At 46.8% G+C, this 18,991-nt stretch overlaps 1 long non-coding RNA gene across 1 annotated transcript; it reads right to left on the bottom strand.

The window, feature by feature from the left end:
* Nucleotides 1-630: 630 nt before the first annotated feature.
* Nucleotides 631-10,673, bottom strand: LOC308338033. The gene is made up of 6 exons (XR_013966362.1): nt 9,834-10,673; nt 9,124-9,197; nt 7,336-7,443; nt 4,471-4,538; nt 1,868-2,525; nt 631-1,660 (listed from the first exon to the last, which is right to left on the bottom strand). It is a non-coding gene; the product is annotated as an uncharacterized lncRNA (long non-coding RNA).
* Nucleotides 10,674-18,991: the final 8,318 nt, after the last annotated feature.

The following is an 18,991-nucleotide window of genomic DNA, read 5'->3' as shown; positions in this document are numbered from 1 at the left end:
GGACCACATGCCTTTCTCAGACTCCACGGGTGCAGTGCTTTGGGGTTCCCCAGTGAGGGCCATATCGCTTAGTCCAAACCAAAACAGTGGGCAGCTACCAAGGGCCCAAACTCCTTAGGTCTTGGGCTTGGCATGGAAACCCATGCCTTAGGGAAAGGCTGTTCAGATGTGTTCAGATGTGTTGTTGCTGTGGGAGAAAGTGAAAAGTGTTTTGACCACTGCTGAGAATGTGTGTTCTTTCTGTGTGGGATAAAGAGCAGGGCCAGGAGTTGCTGAGAAACAAGAGGAAAAAGGCATTAAAAGAAAAAAAAAAAAAAAACAGAAACAAAAACCTCAGGGACTTCAGCATCCCATTTGGAAGTCATGTTCTCCTCCATTATCATTACTGACAAGGGCAAGGATCCTGGGCATGCATTGCAACTCTGGCTTTCAAAAGCAGGCAGGGCCAGGGCAGCACATTTCTGATGGGGCAGCAAAAGGAAGCTGGCCTTGCTAGCCCTGAGTCCTGTCTGCCCCGCTCCCTCCGCCTCCTCCAACTCCCTCCCTTCATCTCTCCAACAGCAATTAGCCAAGATTTCAGTGAGACTGAACTTTAGGAAGAGCGGAGCCCCCTAACCCTTTTTTTTTTTTAATTAAGTTTTTATTGTGTAAAACACACATGTCATAAAATTTACCATTTTAACCATTTTTTTCAATTGGCATTAAGTACAGTCACACTGTTGGCAGCCATCACCACTCTCAACCGCCAGCCCTCTTTTCATCTTGCGAAACTGAAACTCCGTACCCGTTAAATAGTAACTCCCCATTATTCCCTGCCCTGGCCCCTGGCAGCTACCATTTTTCTTCTGTCTCTGTGAATTCGATTACTCGAGATACCACATCTGAATGGAGTCACAGAGTATTTGTCCTTTTATGATGGCTTAGTTCCCTTAGTGTCATGTCCTCAGGGTTCATCTGTGTTGTAGCATGGGTCAGAATTTCCTTCCTTCTCAAGGCTGAGCACCCCTCGGAGCTCTTAAAAGTTGTGTAACCATATATGTCTGCTGGGGCTGCCACAGCAAAATACGACAGACCCAGTGGCGGAAACAACAGATACTGATTTCCTCACAGTTCTGGAGGCTGGAAGTCCAAGATCAAGGTGTCATCTGGTTTCCTCTGAGGCCTCTCTCCTTCGCTTGGAGGTAGCCACCTTCTGACTGTGTCCTCACACGACCTTCCCTGGGGCGCATCCATCCCTGATTCAAATTTCCTCTTACCGGTTCACCTCTCAAATTGGATGAGAGCCCACCCTAATTTTAATTTACTCACCTCTCTGAAGGTCCTATCTACAAATACAGTCACATTCTGAGGGACTGGGGGTTGAGGGCTTCAACGTATGATTCTGGGGACACACTTCAGCCCATAACCTTCCTGAGAAACACATTTCTCCTCATGGCCCCCCTTCTGGGTGCTGGTTCGGCTTATGCCCATGAAGCATGTGGCGTGCACTGGAGTACTGTGCACTCTGGGACCAGCGGGCATCATTGCTGTGTTTTCCTAAGTCTTCGTGTGCGTCCTTCTAGCACCTCCTGGGTGCTCACTTAACAACGTGTGTTATGCTTCCATCTTGGGTTGAGTTGGGGCTGAGGCAGCTAGTGGAAGAGGACTCAGAATCACCTCACTGTAGGAGAGAGAGAAAAAAATGGGGAGGCAAATGCAGACTTCACCTGCCAAATGACCCTGCCCCAGCTAACCTGGGATGACAAAACTGGCTCACGTTCATGATGAATAGTCGTAGCGGTTACAAGTGACTGGGTGCCAGCCCTTGAACCGGCCGCTCTGTAGGTATCTCGTTTAACCCTCAAGTAGCTACTATTCTCATACTTACTGCTCAGATGAGGAAACCGCGGCCCACAGAGTTTATAAGTGGCTTGTCAAGTCATGTAGATTGCGTGTGCTGAGATAGCATTCAGGCCCAGAAGTCCCGCGAGGTGAGCCCAAGAGCCTCAGAAGACAATGGCATAAAAATTACTTATGCCTGTGAATAACGATGATTAAAAAACCACTTATATAATAATGGGATATGGTGAGAAGATCGGATGCTGGCTATTTTTCTTTCATTTAAAATTCTCCACTTCTTCAATTGTGTCTGTGACATTTATTATTTTTGTTTTAAGAAAAGACTTTGCATGTTGCGGCGCTTCTCCCTTGAGGATGAAAACAAAATCATGTATACTTCCTCTCCGGTGTCAGTCCATAAAGAGTTGTCCTATTTGTCCTCACCTGGGATTTTAGGAGCAAGCAGCCCCCTGGCCCCTCACAGCTCCCTTGGTCTTCATCAGTAATAGATTTTTGAAACATTAAGTTTTTTTCTTTTAACTTTTTGTTCTTCTCTTTCTCTTTCTCCTCTTTTTTCTCCTTCTCTTTCTTTTTAAAGCAACACATGTAAAAGAGTTTGCACCAGCTTATCCTTGGAATATGTGTGTTGCAAGCTCTGGGTCCGTCATGTTCCAATGTGAAGATGGATATCTTGGATTTGAAGAGTTCTGGGAAGAATCACAGAGGGCTGGGTTGTTTTGTTTGTTTTCTCAAGCTCTCAAGGCAGTAAGAAAACCCTAACTTCATCACACTCACCCTTCCAAACTGATTTCTAAGTTGTTCCTCTAAGAAATCAGTCAAGTCCTGGTTGCCGCGGGGGGAGGGGGGGCGGTGGGGGGTGGGAGAGTGGTATGGAGAGGGTGGTTGGGTTATGGACATTGGGGAGTGTATGTGCTATGGTGAGTGCTGTGAAGTGTGTAAACCTGGTGATTCACAGACCTGTACCCCTGGAGTTAATAATACATTATATGTTAATAAAAAATAAAAATAAATAAAAATTTTAAAAAAAATCAGTCAAGTCCCTATAAAGGACAGCAAGAAAACCCCTCCAGCCACACATTGTCTAACTTCCTGGTTCCATTAAAACAACTGTCTTTTTCATAAATAACTTCTGGTGTCTTTGCCCTACATCTTGGACAGATTTTGACCTGGAATGATCAAATTCGTATGAGATGTAGAATAGCAGGCATAATTAAATATCCTCAATGCTCTCCACCAAGACCCAATCTTACTTTGTAGCTTCACCGAGATCTCAGTGACATCTCCAGCTCACTCGCGACGTCAACACTAGACTGGCCATGAAACTGGTTACACAGCACTGTCTGAGTCACGTGGGTCTTTACACTCTGCACTGGGGGACCACTGTGCTTGCTCAAAGACATCCAATGTGAGCTAGACTTAAAGAGGAGACTGTGAGGCAGCCTGGGCTGAGCACGTGGCCCTGCTGGAAAGCACAAAAGCAACGCCCAGAAAAATAAGCAGAAAGACAGGCAGGAAGAAGAAAATAGGAAAGAGAGGGAAGCAGAGACAGAGGGTGTCCTAAGCAGGGAAGAATTGCTAAGTACAGAACAATGGTTTTTTCTCTTCAGAGGAGACCACACTCCAGTAACTGGAGTTGCTATGGTTTCCTGAATGGTTTTCCAATTTTCCATGAGGCCTGAATATGTCACTTTTGAGATGGTTTTCTTTGCTAACTCACTGCACGTTAAGTGTATCTCTTTCAAAAAACCACATCTCCTGAGGTATCTTCAAGTGTATCATCGGTTTGTGATTCTTCTGGGTTGTTTTGTTTGTTTGTTTGTTTGTAAGTGGGAAAAGCCCAACACTCTTGTCTAAAAATGAATCCATAATCTTGCCTCCCAGACCTATTCTTTCTCATGGGTTGCCTACTTTGATATCCCTATTCCAATTATTAGGTTTCTTCCATTACCTTAGTCTGTCTCTAGTATGTGGAATCTGTCAGTCCATTTGCCAGACCTAACAAATCTATCCATGATACAGCTCCAAAATCTCAGGGTTGGTAAATAATCCTCCCGCATAGGATTGCTCTCACCACGGCACTCTTAGCAGACATTACTAATAGATCACTGCAGTCTATCTCACTTCCCTTAGTGAGGCTAAAAGCAATAGTAGCTCTATTCTTTGAAGGCTTGTTATACATACTTACTGGGTATAAAACATTTATAGCTACTGGGCTAAACATTTTGCATGCCTTAGCTCATTTAATTCTCATTAAAAAACAAACAAACCTGTGAAAACATACTATTGTTTTCTTCCATTGGACAGGTAGAGAAGAGGCTGAGAGAGAGGAGAGAACTATCCTGGCTTCTCCTTTCTTCCAGCCCTCCCATCTTTCCCTATGGCCTCCCACTTACTGACTCCAGCTGCAGCCAGTCGGCAGGGCAGTCAGAGAAATGGAGTTTGCAGGAGTCAGCTTCTTGCAGGGCCGAGCAAAGCGCAGGACGGGGATTGGATCTGAGACCAAACAGAATGACTGGCAGGGGGCCTCTCCTGATTTCACAGCAAAAAGGAATGTGTCCTGACTCTGAAAACCCAAAGCATTCAATCCAGAAATTTCCTTCTGTACTTAACACTTTTTTATCGAATAGTTACCTATTTGCCTTTGTGCAGAGCAGGTTCGCTGGTCTTTTCTCCTTTGGTCTGCAGGCTTTATAGGTCTACTGGGAAGACACAAGTGTGAATTAGTATTACTCTTGTCATATTGCCTAACCCTGTGCTTTGCTCGATAAATATTTGTTAAGTGATGAATGATATTCAGTGCGTGTGCTCCTTCAGACTGAGGTGTGTTGCAGGGCCTCAGGGGGTATGCCAAGCCACAAGACAAACACGTTACAATGTCCTTGGAGAGTCCGTTTCACAGTATGGTAGGTAATTTAAAACATAATTTTTATATAAAAACAACCAAAAAATGAAGTCAAATAAAATGTACATGGTTTTTTTAAAAGATAAACTAAATTCATTTAAAAATACTATGCTCTTCATGTATTCATTTTGTTTGCTTGTTTGTTTTCAACAAATGTTGGCTGAGCTTCTTCTATAAGCCAGGCACTGTTCTAGACAGACATGATGCCTGCCTTCAGAAATTTTACAGTATAGTGCAGGCATCAGCAACATTCCCTAGAGGACCCGAGAGCAAATGGTTTAGGCTTTGTGGGCCAAACATTCCTTGTCGCATTACTCAACTCAGGCATTGTAATAGAAAATCAGGGCAAAGGAGGGCTGAATGGGAAGAAATCAGAGAGGGAGAGGAACCATGAGAGACTCTGGACTCCCAGAACCAAACTGAAGGCTACAGCAGGGAGGGGGTTGGGGGGATGGGGTAACTGAGAGCTGGACACTAAGGAGGGCACGTGTGGTGATGAGCACTGGGTGTTATAAGCAGCTAATGAATCGTTGAACACTTCCACAAAAACTTACGATGTACCACATGCTGGCTAACGGAACATAATGAAAAAAAAAAAAAAAGAAAGAAAGAAAAGAAAAACCTAACTCAAAAAAAAAAAAAAAAAGGCAAAAGAAAAGAAAAAGGAAAAGAAAAAAAAAAGCAGCCATAGGCAGGAGAGAAACAAGTGGGTGCTCTGGGTTGCAGTAAATCCATATCACAAAATCAGGCAGCAGGCTGGATTTGGTTTGCTGACCCTGCCTAGTGGGGAAAACCTACACCAAATAATGTACGATGCCACATTGTCAGAGAATTACATACTACAGTATGCTCCGTGGGCAAACCTGGCAGAAGTCACTCCATCCAGGAACAGGACGGGCTCCAGGGGCATGCACCCTGGACAGTCACAGGGAGCCCACTCAGAAGGGACACTAGGTGGGTTTAATGCTCTCTTGTCATAGTCTGGAAATTCTCTATCATTTCATTTTTGAATTCGTGAAGTCAGAAGGGATACGGGAGAGTAAGCAAGTACGGAGAGGCGCTATGCCAGGCATTAGGGGACCCATGGGCCTACTCCAGCCTGCACGCACGCCACTGGGCAGCGCCAGCGGCCGGCCTGGCGGTCAGGTGACAGTGGGCACCCCTGTGGCTGGCAGGAGCCCTGGGGGTTGACGACGACCGGGCAGTACCCGATGCCACAGGTGGAGGCAGCGGTGGCAGCCGTGGGGGAGGGGCCGCCCTGGGATGCACCCTGGAAAACCGTCTTGCGGCTTGTGTGTCTGTCCCCGGAGCCGGTCCCTGGAGCACCTGCAGACATTAAGGGTCTTCTGGCACGCAGGTAGGCAAGTCTGTCAGCAGTATTACAGAATAAGTGTTTGCAATGACGTAATAATGGATATCCAGGAGTTATTAACATTGTTCAAAGAATTTATAATTTCTGGCTTTGAAAACAGTAGCGGCATTGCAGACCAAATATCCATGGGCCGGGAAATGGAAATTAATTTTAGAGCTGGTCCTAGTCGGGGCACCTGGGTGGCTCAGTGAGTTAACCCTCTGCCTTTGGCTCGGGTCATGATCCCAGGGTCCTGGGATCGAGCCCCACATCAGGCTCTCTGCTCAACAGGGAGCCCGCTTCCTCCCCCTGCCTACTTGTGATCTCTGTCGGTCAAATAAATAAATAAGATCTTTAAAAAATAAAATTTTTTTTAAAAATAAAGATGGTCCTAGTCAACAGAATAATAGAGTACTATCTTCATAGAAAGTCTGAGATAAACCAACAATAACAAGGAAGACAGTCCTAATTTTCCTTGGATTTGAAATCCAGTGATAGAATGCATAAGGGGGCATTTTGAATTATATAAAAATCGTGAAGCTGCTTTTGGTTTCTTGTATGTCCTCCACAAGCTGCAGGAATTGTCAGAGGAAATGGCAATATTAAAATATTATATTTGTATGTAAAAATCATATAATTAACATGAGTTCAATAATATAAATACTACTTGACTAGTATTACTTATTATATTTATAATATTATAAATAATTTATTATTTATAATAATATAAATTCACATATTAAATTCAGAACATAAAAGTGATTTGTACAAAGAGTTAACTCTTTTTAGAAAAATGGTTCCACAGCATCATCACCTCCAGATGTACTAAAACTCATATTTCAAAATAATTTATGAAAAATGTATCCCAGTGTTGTCACAGTCTATAAAATATGCTGCCCCAGCCATAGCCGCCTCTGTAGATCTGATTTCAACTGTCGAAATTAGATTTATCAAAACGTTTTTGTGACCTTGCATTTACCAATGGCCACTAACATCACTTTTCATTGCATGAACTGAAAATGAAACTGCTGAAAGTAAAAATGTTTACAACCTAATGAATGAATATGTAGGAAAGCAAACCAGAAAAATCTTGACATCATATTAATCCATATTATTTATTATATTATAAAAAATTATGACATCAAAATATGTTTTGGCCATATTGTTACTCATATATCACTATTGTTTTTACTACATTTTATGAAAAATGAAATATTTTTAAAAGAAAAGTTTTATATTTTACCTTTGTCCTTTCTTTCCTACTTTTGAAACGAGGGGCCTGTATTTTCATTCTGTGCTGGGCCTCACAAAGGATGTGGTCAGCACTGTCCAGGCATCCAGGCACGCTTTCCTGGGGAAGCAGAAAGGCCCAAAAGTGAGAGGGAGCTTGTGGCACCAGACTGGAGAGTGGTCCCAGTACCAGCAGCATCACCGTCACCTGGGATCCTGTTAGATTTGCAGTCTCTTAAGCCCCGGCAAAAGACTCTGTGGGTGGACCACAGCAATCTGACTTTAAGCCCCCAGGGGATCCTGATGCACCCCCAAGTCTGAAAACCACCGCTGTCGGGGACTGAGAGGAGTTCAGTGTGTGTGCGCTGGGAGTGTTCGAGGAGGCAGGACAGAGTCCTGAAGACCATAAGGAGGCAATGGAGCTTTGAAAGCAGGAGTAAAAGCAAAGTCCTTACACAGGTCACAAGGCCCTCAAGGTTCTGTAGGTCCCACTGACGTCCCCTTCCAGATCTTGTCTTCCACCACTGTCTACCTCAGCCACACGAAGTATCCTTAGACTTTCCATAAGGGAGAAATAAGCCTTTGCTGGGATAAATCATTGAGATTTCAGGGATTAGTTGTTACTGCACCTCAGCCTGGTCTAGCCTGCCTAGCCTTACTACTAGAGTCATTACCAAGAAACAGTGATCGGGAGCAAACTCAGAAAAAATGAATCTTCTGAGTAATTCTATTATGAAGGATGAGTATTTGGTAGTTGTAAGGAAGATCCCGTACCTTGTTCACAGCTATTAAGTAGGCAAAAATGCTACCAGCATAACGTCCCGATGGTAAAACCCAGAAACCGCGAGATGAATGCATAAAAGTAAACAGACAGGAGGCAGAATCTACAAGTATGGGCTGTGAATTAGTCTGTCTGCGTTTGGAAACTCAGCTCTCCCACTTACCTTTGAACAGGTTAATTAGCCCCTCTGGGCCTCAGCTTCCTCATAGGTAAAGAAGGATAATAGCATTAACTACTTCACAGAATTGCTGAAGGGTTGGATGCAGTCAGGGGAGTCAAGTCCCAGGTTCTAAGTGCCCGACATGTACTAACTCCTTAAATCTTCAGAGCAGCTCACTGAGATAGGTACCATTTTATCCCGGTTTTGTAGACAATGAAACAAGCACAGAGAGATTAAGTAACTTGCCCAAGGCCACACAGCCTGTGAATAATGGAGCTGGGATTTGAACCCTCAGTCTGACCACAGGGGCAAGGATGAATCGTGAGCTGGGAGTCAGGCAGACTTGAGGCAAATCTCAGCCCCAACACCCACCAACCGACTTTGAGACAACAGCTTAACTTTTGGCAGTCATGATTTCCCTTACATTAGGAAAAGAGTAAAAATATACATATATTTATAATAATACCTACATCAGGGTGGGTCAGTTGGGATAATGTATATAAAGTACCCCCAACTCCCACCCACCTGGCCCAGAGTAGATACTCAGTAAATGTTGTTGTAATGATAAACTTCCACATGGACACAGCCTGAGCATGTATCTGGAATAGGGTCACGATAAGGTGGGACATTTGGTCAGTGTCTCCTGCTCCCCACTGGAGTTTATGGGAAGACCTATTTCAAAATCCCCACTCCACTAAGGACAACAACGTGGGTGTGGGTGTTGGTGTTGGGGGGATGGGTCTGGGGGTAGGATACAGCCTCGGGTTTGGTGTCAACCTGACCCCACGGTAATATTGGCCCAGCCGCTGCCACCCCAGCTTAGAGACCTGTTTCTCCTGAGTGGCCACAGTTGGTTTTACCTGATCGAGCAAAGCAGCAGAAGATCCAGGCGAAACAGGCAACCAAAAAAGCAGTATTTCCCAGGGAAATGACACTGTGGAACAATCATAATTCATCAAGCATTTTAGGCCCTTCAGGAATGTTCCTGTTGTTCTCTGTCTCTTCAGCATTTCCTGTTTCTCTTTCACTTCGATCTCTTCCTCCTACACAATGTATATTTCTCTTTTTTCCAATCTTTCTCCTTCCTTCTTCTTTACTACCCTCCTCCTTCCCTTCCCACCACCTCCCCCCGCAACTGCTATGGTTTTTCCCTTGTGTTGAATGTTCCCTGTTATCAAACTTAACAACTATGTCAGTGTACCCCCAAACAGAATGTCACGTTGAATAAATAAAAACACATGACGCCCAGGTCAATTTGAACTGCAGATAAACAGCTAATAATATTTTGGGGCATATTTACACCAAAAAAAAAATTGTTATCTTCCTGCAAGTTAAATTTGTCTGGACATCTGATATCCTATCTGGCACCCTACCCCCAACTAACTGAAGCCCAGTGTGTTCCTAAAATAGCATTGGTCCTGTGAGCCAGTGGTTCTTGGAAATAAAAAAATGTTCCATACCTGCTCCATGATAAGCTTTGTAATAATTGAAAAAAGGCGAGTAACCAATATTGTCTGAACCCCCCAAACAAGAGAGAGGATTTGGTTTCTTGCTTTTATATGCTGCTTACATTTTCAAGTTGTTCTTCTCACGGCAGCTGACTTTCCTGGGGCATCCCCCAGCCCTGCCAGCTGCTGGGCCACCCCAAAAGTTGGAAAAGCTGTAGGTCAGAGAGCTGGGGTAGGCGGTGGGTTGTCAAACTTCAGTAGGAATGTCAGGCCTCTGTTAAGGGAAAAGGTTACTTCTGCAGTGGGGGAGGGGGAGCGGGTGACCACAGGATTTTTCTTTCCACATCCCATCTTTGCCTCTTATCTGCCTCATCTTCGGCGTGACTGGGGGCAGTGCTGGGAGGGGTGGGCAGAAAATCCTCTCCCTTTCTGAGGATCCTTTGGCTCCGTTTGGGAGCAAGGCTGACGGGAGGGGCGAGAGCCGCAGCTCCCCCAGAAGCTGAGGTCTGTCCGCTCTGACCATTCATACCCCCGTCTCGCCCGCTGGGGTCTGAACAAACACAGCGGGCCTGTGAAGGTCACGGAGTCGCAGGAGGCTGGCAGGGCTTCGGGCCTTCCGAGACGTGTGACCTCTCCCCTCGCCACTGAGAAGGAGAGAGGCTGCAGAGGACTCCAGAAGCTGCGGGGTTCCAGAGGCCAGGAGCACAGCTCCCCTTCCGCAGGGCGCCGGGGCGGCCTGCCTGCAGCCGGGCGTTGCCGGTTCGGAGCTCCGAGCTCCAGGCCGGGCTTTGTGCTCTCCCGGCTGGAGGCCCGCCATCCTGATTGAGTGAATTTCCAAGAAAGCAGTTGACAGGCTTGGCAGTGCTATTCCTGGAAATGTTCAATAGGCCATCTTCTGGCAGGGGCTGCCGCTGCCGCCTGGGTCGGAAGGGGAGAGCGCGTGCTCCACGCCCCCTCCGCCCGGCCTGTTCCCAGGTGCCCGGAGCCCCAGGCCGCCCAGTACCACGGGCTGCTGCCAGCCGGCCTGCTGCGAAGTGCAGCCAGACGCCCTGCGACTAGAAATTAGAAACCCCATCAGCTCCGGCGGGGACTCTTGGCCACCGCCAAAGGGCACGGGGGGACGCGACTTTAACTCCTGTGGCAGTCCCAGGAGGGAGGCCAAGACTGTGGCCGAGCAGAGGACGCCCAGGCAAGTCGGGGGGCTGGAAGCTCCCTCTGCGGCCGAGCCCACAGTGGACCCCGGTTTCCCGGCCTCAGCACTGTCCGGCTGTGTGGGGCCGGATGCTTCCTCGCTGGAGCCTTCCACGCATTCCAGGATGCACACTTGGCCTCCATCCACTAGGAGCCAGGAGCACCTCCACCTGTCCTCCTTCCCCTAGCTGGGACAACCAAAATTACCTGCAGACCTTGCCCTATGTCCCCTGGAAGGCCAAGTCACCCCGCTACATAGGAAAGGAGATGGTGGTTCTTGAGGGTGGGGGGTGGGGTGACGCCAGTGACTACAGAGACAGAGACAGAATCTCAGAATCTGGTCTCCAGCTGAGCTGTGTGATGCCTGGCAAGTCACAGAATCCTTGGGCCTCAGTTTCTTTGTCTCTAAAATGGGAAGAAAAACAAAAGCAAATGCAGGGAGTGGGGCGATCAGCTGCGGTAATGGCCCCTCTTGCCCTCTGAGAGGTAGAAGGTACCACATACAACAGCGGAGCAGCCCAATCCCAATGGTGGGATCCTTCCCTGCTGCCAAGGGCGGGGCTCCCTTCCAAAGGAGAAAAGAGTTGAATACTTATAAAATTCCCAAGACTCTCAAATTAAAACAAACAAGTGCTTTAGAAAGCTTTTCTCTTTTTTATTTTTTTTTCCCTTCTGAATTCAAACAAGATTAAGAATGCTATGGCTGCCTAAGGTTAATGAACTGATTTTCTTTTGTCTTCCTTGAAGGAGGATTTCTATTTTCTGTTTTAATCAACACCTGAGCAATTGTATCCCTCCAGTGAAAGAACAGAAAGGAAGGGAGCAGGAGTGTGTGGTGGGGTCCCCCTCTATTTTTTCCCCCACAAAATTAGTATCTTTTTCTTTCTAATTAGTGACAAAAACTGATGAATGAAACACCACAGCCTTCTAGAAAGATGCTGTTGCTTTAAATGAGCTTTACTGTTATATAATTCTCTGGCTGACTTCATCCCACCAGCTTTCAAGGAACTATAAAGAAATCTTTAAAGGCTAATATTTCTCCTGTTCGCACTGGCAGAAAAACACAAAGGAAATGGGTAACCTGAGCTTCCTCAAAGAGCCAAGTCCTTGAGGACAGGGCTACACATCTCCCCCTTACCCCAGTCTTGGGGTCCTTGTCAAGCTCCAGGGAGCCACTGTCCTTCTTTTGCGGCTGTGTATGTTGGAAGACCCAAGGCCACATTTGCTTTGGGAAACAGGACACTGTGATTAATCAAAGAAAACAGAAACAGCTCCGTTTTCCATAATGGGCCCATCGAAGGGCTTTTCTAGGAAAAACCCTGATCAAGCTGTTCCTTCTATTTCCCTAACAGCTAACAGCCGGGAGTGGGGGCTGGCGGGTATGGGAGGAGGTACCCATGGAAGTTTATTCCCAAACAGTCCCTTCCCAGAAAAAGACTTCATTATTCTACCTAGCTCAAAGCACTGGGCATCTACTGACAGCCAGGGCCCTGTGGAAGAAAGCGGCCCTCTTCTTGCTGAGACATCACTGTCCCTGCAGCGAGGGCTGAGGTCCTCACTGGCTTCCACGGAATCACTCTGATCAGACAGGATTCCCAGAAGAGGACTTGGGCAAGTGAGACTCTGAACCAAACTAATGGAGAAGGGTCAGAGAAGGCAGCCAGGCGGCACTATTACAAAACCAGCTGGCACATGCTCCTCTCATTAAAAACAGACACAGCGCAGTTCTGGAACCAAGTAAGGACAGGGCTGGGACGAGGGTGAGGAAAGTGAGGCATCACCTCCAGTGCAAAACTTAAAGGCACCGAATAACCCCAGCAATCACATAAATCACATAAATGATACCTTGATGCAATAGTTCAAAAACTCAAAATTAATGTCCCCCAAATCCCTGATGAACAAAATATCAAAATTTAAAGACAGGGTCTGGTTTCACACACATCACGTGTCTCCAATGACCAGCACTTGACTTCAAGCGGTCCCCTGGCTTTAGAGGGTCTGGTGAAGCAGAGTGACCAAAGGAGCCGGGACTCAGACTCAGGGACAGAAAAGCAGCCCACGGCTACATGGCCCTCAGCACAGCCCCAGACTCTCTGAGTTTTGGTTCTTACTTACAGAGTGGTCTTAGTGTTGGCCACACCTTCCTCACAGGGGGGCTTTAGGACCAAAGAAAATCTTGTTCACGAGAGCATTTGATAAACCCTAACCTATGGTGTTCTCGAGATGTATAACAGAAGGCATAGCAACAAGACTGGCAGCTGCAGTAGTAGGCAAGATGGGACATTTTTGGTAAAGGAAGAGAGAAAAGGCAGGAGGGAGGAAAAGGCTGTGCCCTCGGCCGTGTGTTGGGAGGTGGGAAGAACCAGAGTCTAGATTCCGACTCGACTTCACGCCTCAGTTTAGCTATTTTTAACTGTAGAGCTTTGGCCCATTTTCCAAGCTCTCTGTGCATAAGTTTTCCCAGTCTTAAAATGGGGATAATAAAGAATTGACATGAAGTCGTGTGTGCACGGCACCTCTGGTCCAAGCTGGGTGTTAACCACGTCCACACACACACACACACGCACACACACGCACCTCTGTGCATTCCCACACCCCTCCCCCAGGCTTCTCCCATTAAGAGAAAAGAAAAGAAAAGGAGGAGAGAAGCAGGAGAGGCAGAAAGAATATAACCCAAGATTGGAGGAGGCAAGAGAAGAGAATCAAGGAGGTAGGGGGGGAGGAAGGAATCACAGGACAGGACGGAAGAAAAGGAAGAGAAGAAAGTGGGGGTCCTCAGGTCCTGTCCCGAGCTGAGCGCTCTCTTAGAGCAAGTCAGTTCCAGTTTCCCAGGAAACAACCATAGAAAGAATCAAGGGCAACAATGTATTTAAGGTCATCTGTGATGACACACACAGCTCTGATTCACTTGCGTTACCTGCTGGAGAATATTCTCGAACAGGCCTGCATTTCTATGTCCATTCTCCCAAGGGCGGACATTTAAGTTGTGTAAGGGGGGTATTGATTCCTATCTGTAATGTTTGATTTCTTAAGTTGGGTGAAGGGACGAAGTTCAATCTCTTGGTCTCTTTTTCCCTTTGTCTGAAACAGTTGAACTCATCTAGAATTCCTACTGATTCCGCCCAACTCCCAGGCCTTGTCCTTCAGGCAGGTGGGATTCCTGGGAGTGACTGAAGGGTTCCAGCAGCCACCGGCCCCACAGAGGGGACAGGGCCTCTAGTGGCTCTGCCTACCCTGGACACGCAGAAGTCCAGCTGCACTAAGACAGGGCTCGCAGGCCTGTGGCTTCCCAGACAGACCCAGCTACCTGAGATCTTGCCCTGATCCAGAAGCCCCAGGGCTGGGCCCCACAGGCAGCTCCAGACCCAGTGCTGGGATTTCACAGAAGCCTTGGAGGAGAGATGCTTCAGGGGAAATAGTTTTCTTCTTGAACAGCTGAGCTCCTCTGAATGGAATCTCTGTACGTTTCATAACGGAACAAAGGGGAAGGCTGTTTGCAAGCTTGGGGAGGCGCAAGTCACAGTTGATCCCCTGGAAATCAGTCCATGCATTTCCTTACCGAAGAACTGGAGAAAGAAGAAATGCCAAGAATCCAAAAGAATAAATCTTCTGGAAACAGTTCCTGTTTGCCTGTGGAATGTGTTGCTCCTCCCCTCCTCTTCTCCAGTAGCTTTGTTTCTTAGAGACTGTTTGCTTTGGCTACGACCGGAACCGCTCTGCATTCCCCAGTGTCCACCTGCTCCGAGCACTGGCCTCAGACAGACAGCCTGGTACACAGATAGTCCACTAAATCATGACTGGGCTGGGTGACGAGAGTGAGGTGCTAATCTTGGGCACAAAGTTTGAAGGGATGCCCCCAAACTGAGTAACTGATGTGGGCATATATATATATATATTTTTTTTTTAAGATTTTATTTATTTATTTATTTGACAGGAAGAGATCACAAGTAGGCAGAGAGGCAGGCAGAGAGAGGGGGGGGGAAGCAGGCTCCCCACTGAGCAGGGAGCCCAATGCGGGACTCGATCCCAGGACCCGGAGATCTTGACCTGAGCCGAAGGCAGAGGCTTACCCACTGAGCCATCCAGGCGCCCCGTGGGCATATATTTTAATGCAGTATTTTAAAAACTTAAAGTTAATGCAACATAATCCATGATGAACAAAACAATCATATTTCAAGTAAAGGCTGGGTCAGTAGAAACTCCTGAGTTGAGTGCAACATCGAAGTGCTGGGATCAGCTCTGCCTTTGTGAATCCTCGTCCCATCTCAGCAGGCCAGGGAAGAGAATGTTCCCGCCACGCCCAGAAACATCCATCCACCCCACAGCAGGAAAACAGGGCCCAATCTCTACCAACCACCACAACCCACAACCCCCTGCCCACGGACGCACACGCAGCTCTGGGCCTCTTCCTCTCCCCAGGCTGCTCAGCCTCCTGCCCCTCCCCCTCGTACACGCTTCACCACACATGGTATGTGCCACGCATAACCGTGTGTTAACTATTCACTCCAGTGAATAGTTAACTGAGCGCTGGAGGACATCTCATTTAGCTCAGACCAATTTTTTAAAAAATCAATTACTTGCCAACATTAACAAGTTGCGAGAGTCTCACAAAAAGACCAAATTGCTAGCCTGTCTTCTAAAAATCCAAATGTCGGTGCCTGTGTGGCTCAGTCAGTCAAGTGTCTGCCTTGGGCTCAGCAGGGCGCCTGCTCCTCCCTCTCTGCCTGCCTCTCCCCACCCTAATTGTGCACTTTCTCTCTCTCTCTCAAATACATAAATTAAAAATCGTTTTTTTAAATCCAAATTTCCAGCTCATCTTGAAAAATCCAAATGTTTGACAACAAACAGAAACAATACTTGCTGGTTGAGATTACACTAAACGCTGAGCACAGTACTCCGTGCTTGAGACATTTTTTCTGTATCAACGCTCACAGCCATTCTGTACTTACTATCCCCCATTTTACAGATGGTCAATCAGAGGCTCAGAGAATTGAAATAACTTGTCCCAAATCACACAACTAATAGGCGGTGTGGCCAGGCTCAGACCAGGGGAGTCTGACCCGACGGTGCAAGCTCTCATTCTTCTGTATCTTCCAGCATCACAAGGGCGGGGACTAAATGACTGTTTTTCAAGTGTGTTCCAAGAAGCCTCAAAGCCGCTGGGCAAAGGGCCTGGCTGAGTGTGTGTGGGGTGAGGGGGCTAGCTTGGCCCCCAGGGCTCCTTCTTCTGTCAGAGAAGTTCTTTTTGTTTTGTTTTGTTTTTTAAATCATCTTATGAACTGGAGTCCCATTCAAGAATTCTTTGGAAAAAAAAGTCCACTGTTCAGAAACAAAAACAAAACAAAGCCCCAAGCCCAAATGATCTCTGTTTCTCTCTTCTTTTTTAATCTCTTCTCCACTTACCATGTCTTCCTGGACCAGCAGGAAAACTTTCTCTCCTCACCTTCAAGCATGTGCTGGTGGGGCCACCTCTTAAAACCAGTGAATGACCACATGTCCTGAGACTAGGAGCCATGGAGTCAAGACGTCCCTCCAAGACCAGCTGAGGGTAGAGAGGGGCGCTCTGAAACTGTGCTGAGGGCAACACAGGGTGGAGAGTGCCACCGAGAGGACAAGGGGAATGGAGTACGGACATAGGAACCAAATCCACAGAGCTGGGCAGATGCTGTCCCCGTGCTTCCCTTAGGTGAAGCCCTTTACAGGTTGTCATGAATTTCAGGCCATCACGGCTGTCTGGGAATTGAGTGTATTCTTTACAGAGTGTCAGGAAGGGGGACCTCAAGGCCTTATAGTGGGAAGAGCACAGGGAGGAACCAGGGCTGAGCTCTGCCACAGCTTGGCAATCCCGGACCTTGGACACATATAAAGTGTGCATTGTGTCTCTCTGCAGAACTTACCCAATAGTCCTAGGGACACAGGGAGACTACTTTAAAAACATAAAGGGACTTGAGAATGGACGTCTGTCTTAACTGTTAGGTCCCCCAATAATGGGCCCGTGATCAAAGGAACGAGACTGATACAAAGTGAAGGTCAAGCAAAGCTTTATTTCGCGCCAAGCATCGAGAATCAAACCGACTGTTCGGGGCCGTCTCTTGCAAAGAGGCGACCTCTCTCTGCCTTACAGACTAGCTTTTAAGGGCAAAGGCCATGTGTTTGGACCTGGCCATGCACGGGTAGCCAATGAGATTGTAACACACAGAGAAAGCTGCACAGTCATGCTAGGTCACACATAAGTGACCAATTGAATCAACTGAATTACAATTTACCCTACAGTAGATATTTGAACTAGCCTATCACCTTGGTCAGAATTGGCACCCAAAAGGCGCCCAAAGGGTGGGGCCCATACTCTTTGGTAGCTGGGGAGACGTGTGCGCCCCCACTGATTGGATACCTCCACCTGGCCTGACCCACCCTTGTATTTGGGCTTTGTTACTGGGACTGGTTTCCAGGACTTATTTTTAAAGTAAGTCCCCTGCGGGGAGGAGGGGACAGGGACAGTTTAAGTTCTACTGTATAAACAACAAAGTCATTGAAAGTCATTGTTTAACCGGATGGAATCTCTCTGGCTAAATAGGCCCTTACATTAACTACGTGTGTATGGTCTGACACGTACAAACCAAGAGAAAGTGGGAGCTTCTAGACCCTCTCTGAAGGCAGGACTGCTGAAGCTAGCCTTGCCAATGGGATTTTCTACCTTGGTTTCAACTGCCATCCATTTGCCTATGACTCAAAACATCCAGAATCTGTTCAAATTCCTCTCCTGAGATGCCAACCTCATAGTTCTTACTCTGTATTGAACAGTTCTACTTAGGGGTCCCAGACCCAGCAATTCCCCAAGTGCAACTCCTTCACATCTCTCTGAAACCTGCTTCTTTGGCAGTGTTCTCATTCAGGAGCTGCTATCTGCATCCATATATCCCAGAAATGTGGGAGCCATCCTTGACTGCTTCCCTACCTCACTCCTCATGGTTAAGCAAGGTAAGACTCAATCTCCCCCTTAAGGAGCTCTTAAATCTACTTCTCTTCAGCTCTAACAGTGTGACCCTGGACTAGACCATCTCATCTCTGACCTGGATGACTACAGTTGCTACCTATGGGTCATCCTGCTTCTGGTCTTGTCCTCCATCCTATGCCTCATGCTCCAAATCACCACACAGATCCTTTTGAAATACATACACACAGAGTGATGATCATTCTAGAACATAAGTATGATAATCTGATATCATGCTTAAATCCCTTTGATGGTTTCCAGATAGGATGAAGTCCCAACTCTTGACCACAGTATGCAAGGTTAGCCCCCGCTGATCTCTCCAACCACCTCTATTCTCAGTACTGCAGCCAAACACGATCCACTCTCCACCTCCACTCCTTTGTACCTGTTCCTCCATCTGCTAAATATACACCCCCTGGGATGGTCAATTTTATGTGTCAACTTGGCTGCGCTAAGGAATGTCCAGATGACTGGTAAAACAGAACTTCTCGACATATCTGTGAGAATATTTCTGGAAGAAATCATCATTTGAATCAGTAGACTGAGTAAAGATCTCCTTCACCAATGTGGGTAGACATCTTATCATTGGGTGTCTGAACAGAACAAAGAGGTAGAGGAAGGATGAATTTGCCACGTGCTTGACATCCATCCCTGAACTAGGACTTACACCTTTGGCTCCCCTGGTTCTCAGGCCTTTGGACTCAGACCGAATTATATGACCAGCTTTCCTGGTTCTCCATAACTTCATTCTTGGCCTCCGTAACTGTGTGAACCAATTCCTTCTGCTTCTCTTGTGAACCCTAATATGCCCCCATGAACTCTTATTCATCCTTTAGCCTCAGCGTAGATGGCACTTTATCCAGGAAGCTTTCACTGACTTTCAAAGACCGAGTTAGCTACCTCCCTGTTGCATTTCCACAGCACCTTGTCCTACTTTCATTTTAACTCCTATTCTAGGGGACATGTTATGGTTCCTTGTTGTTGACTTAACTGCTTTTCCCATCAGGTTGCAAACTCTGTGAAAGTTAGCATGTATTCTATTCTGTTTACATTTGCATCTTGGGAACCTATCCCCAGCACACAGTACGTGCTCAATAA

Source organism: Martes martes (genome assembly GCF_963455335.1).
Source record: "Martes martes genome assembly, contig: scaffold_130, whole genome shotgun sequence".
NCBI classification, from domain to species: domain Eukaryota; kingdom Metazoa; phylum Chordata; class Mammalia; order Carnivora; family Mustelidae; genus Martes; species Martes martes.
The sequence above is the reverse complement of the archived record's forward strand: the minus strand, read 5'-3'. Positions and strand labels throughout refer to the sequence as shown.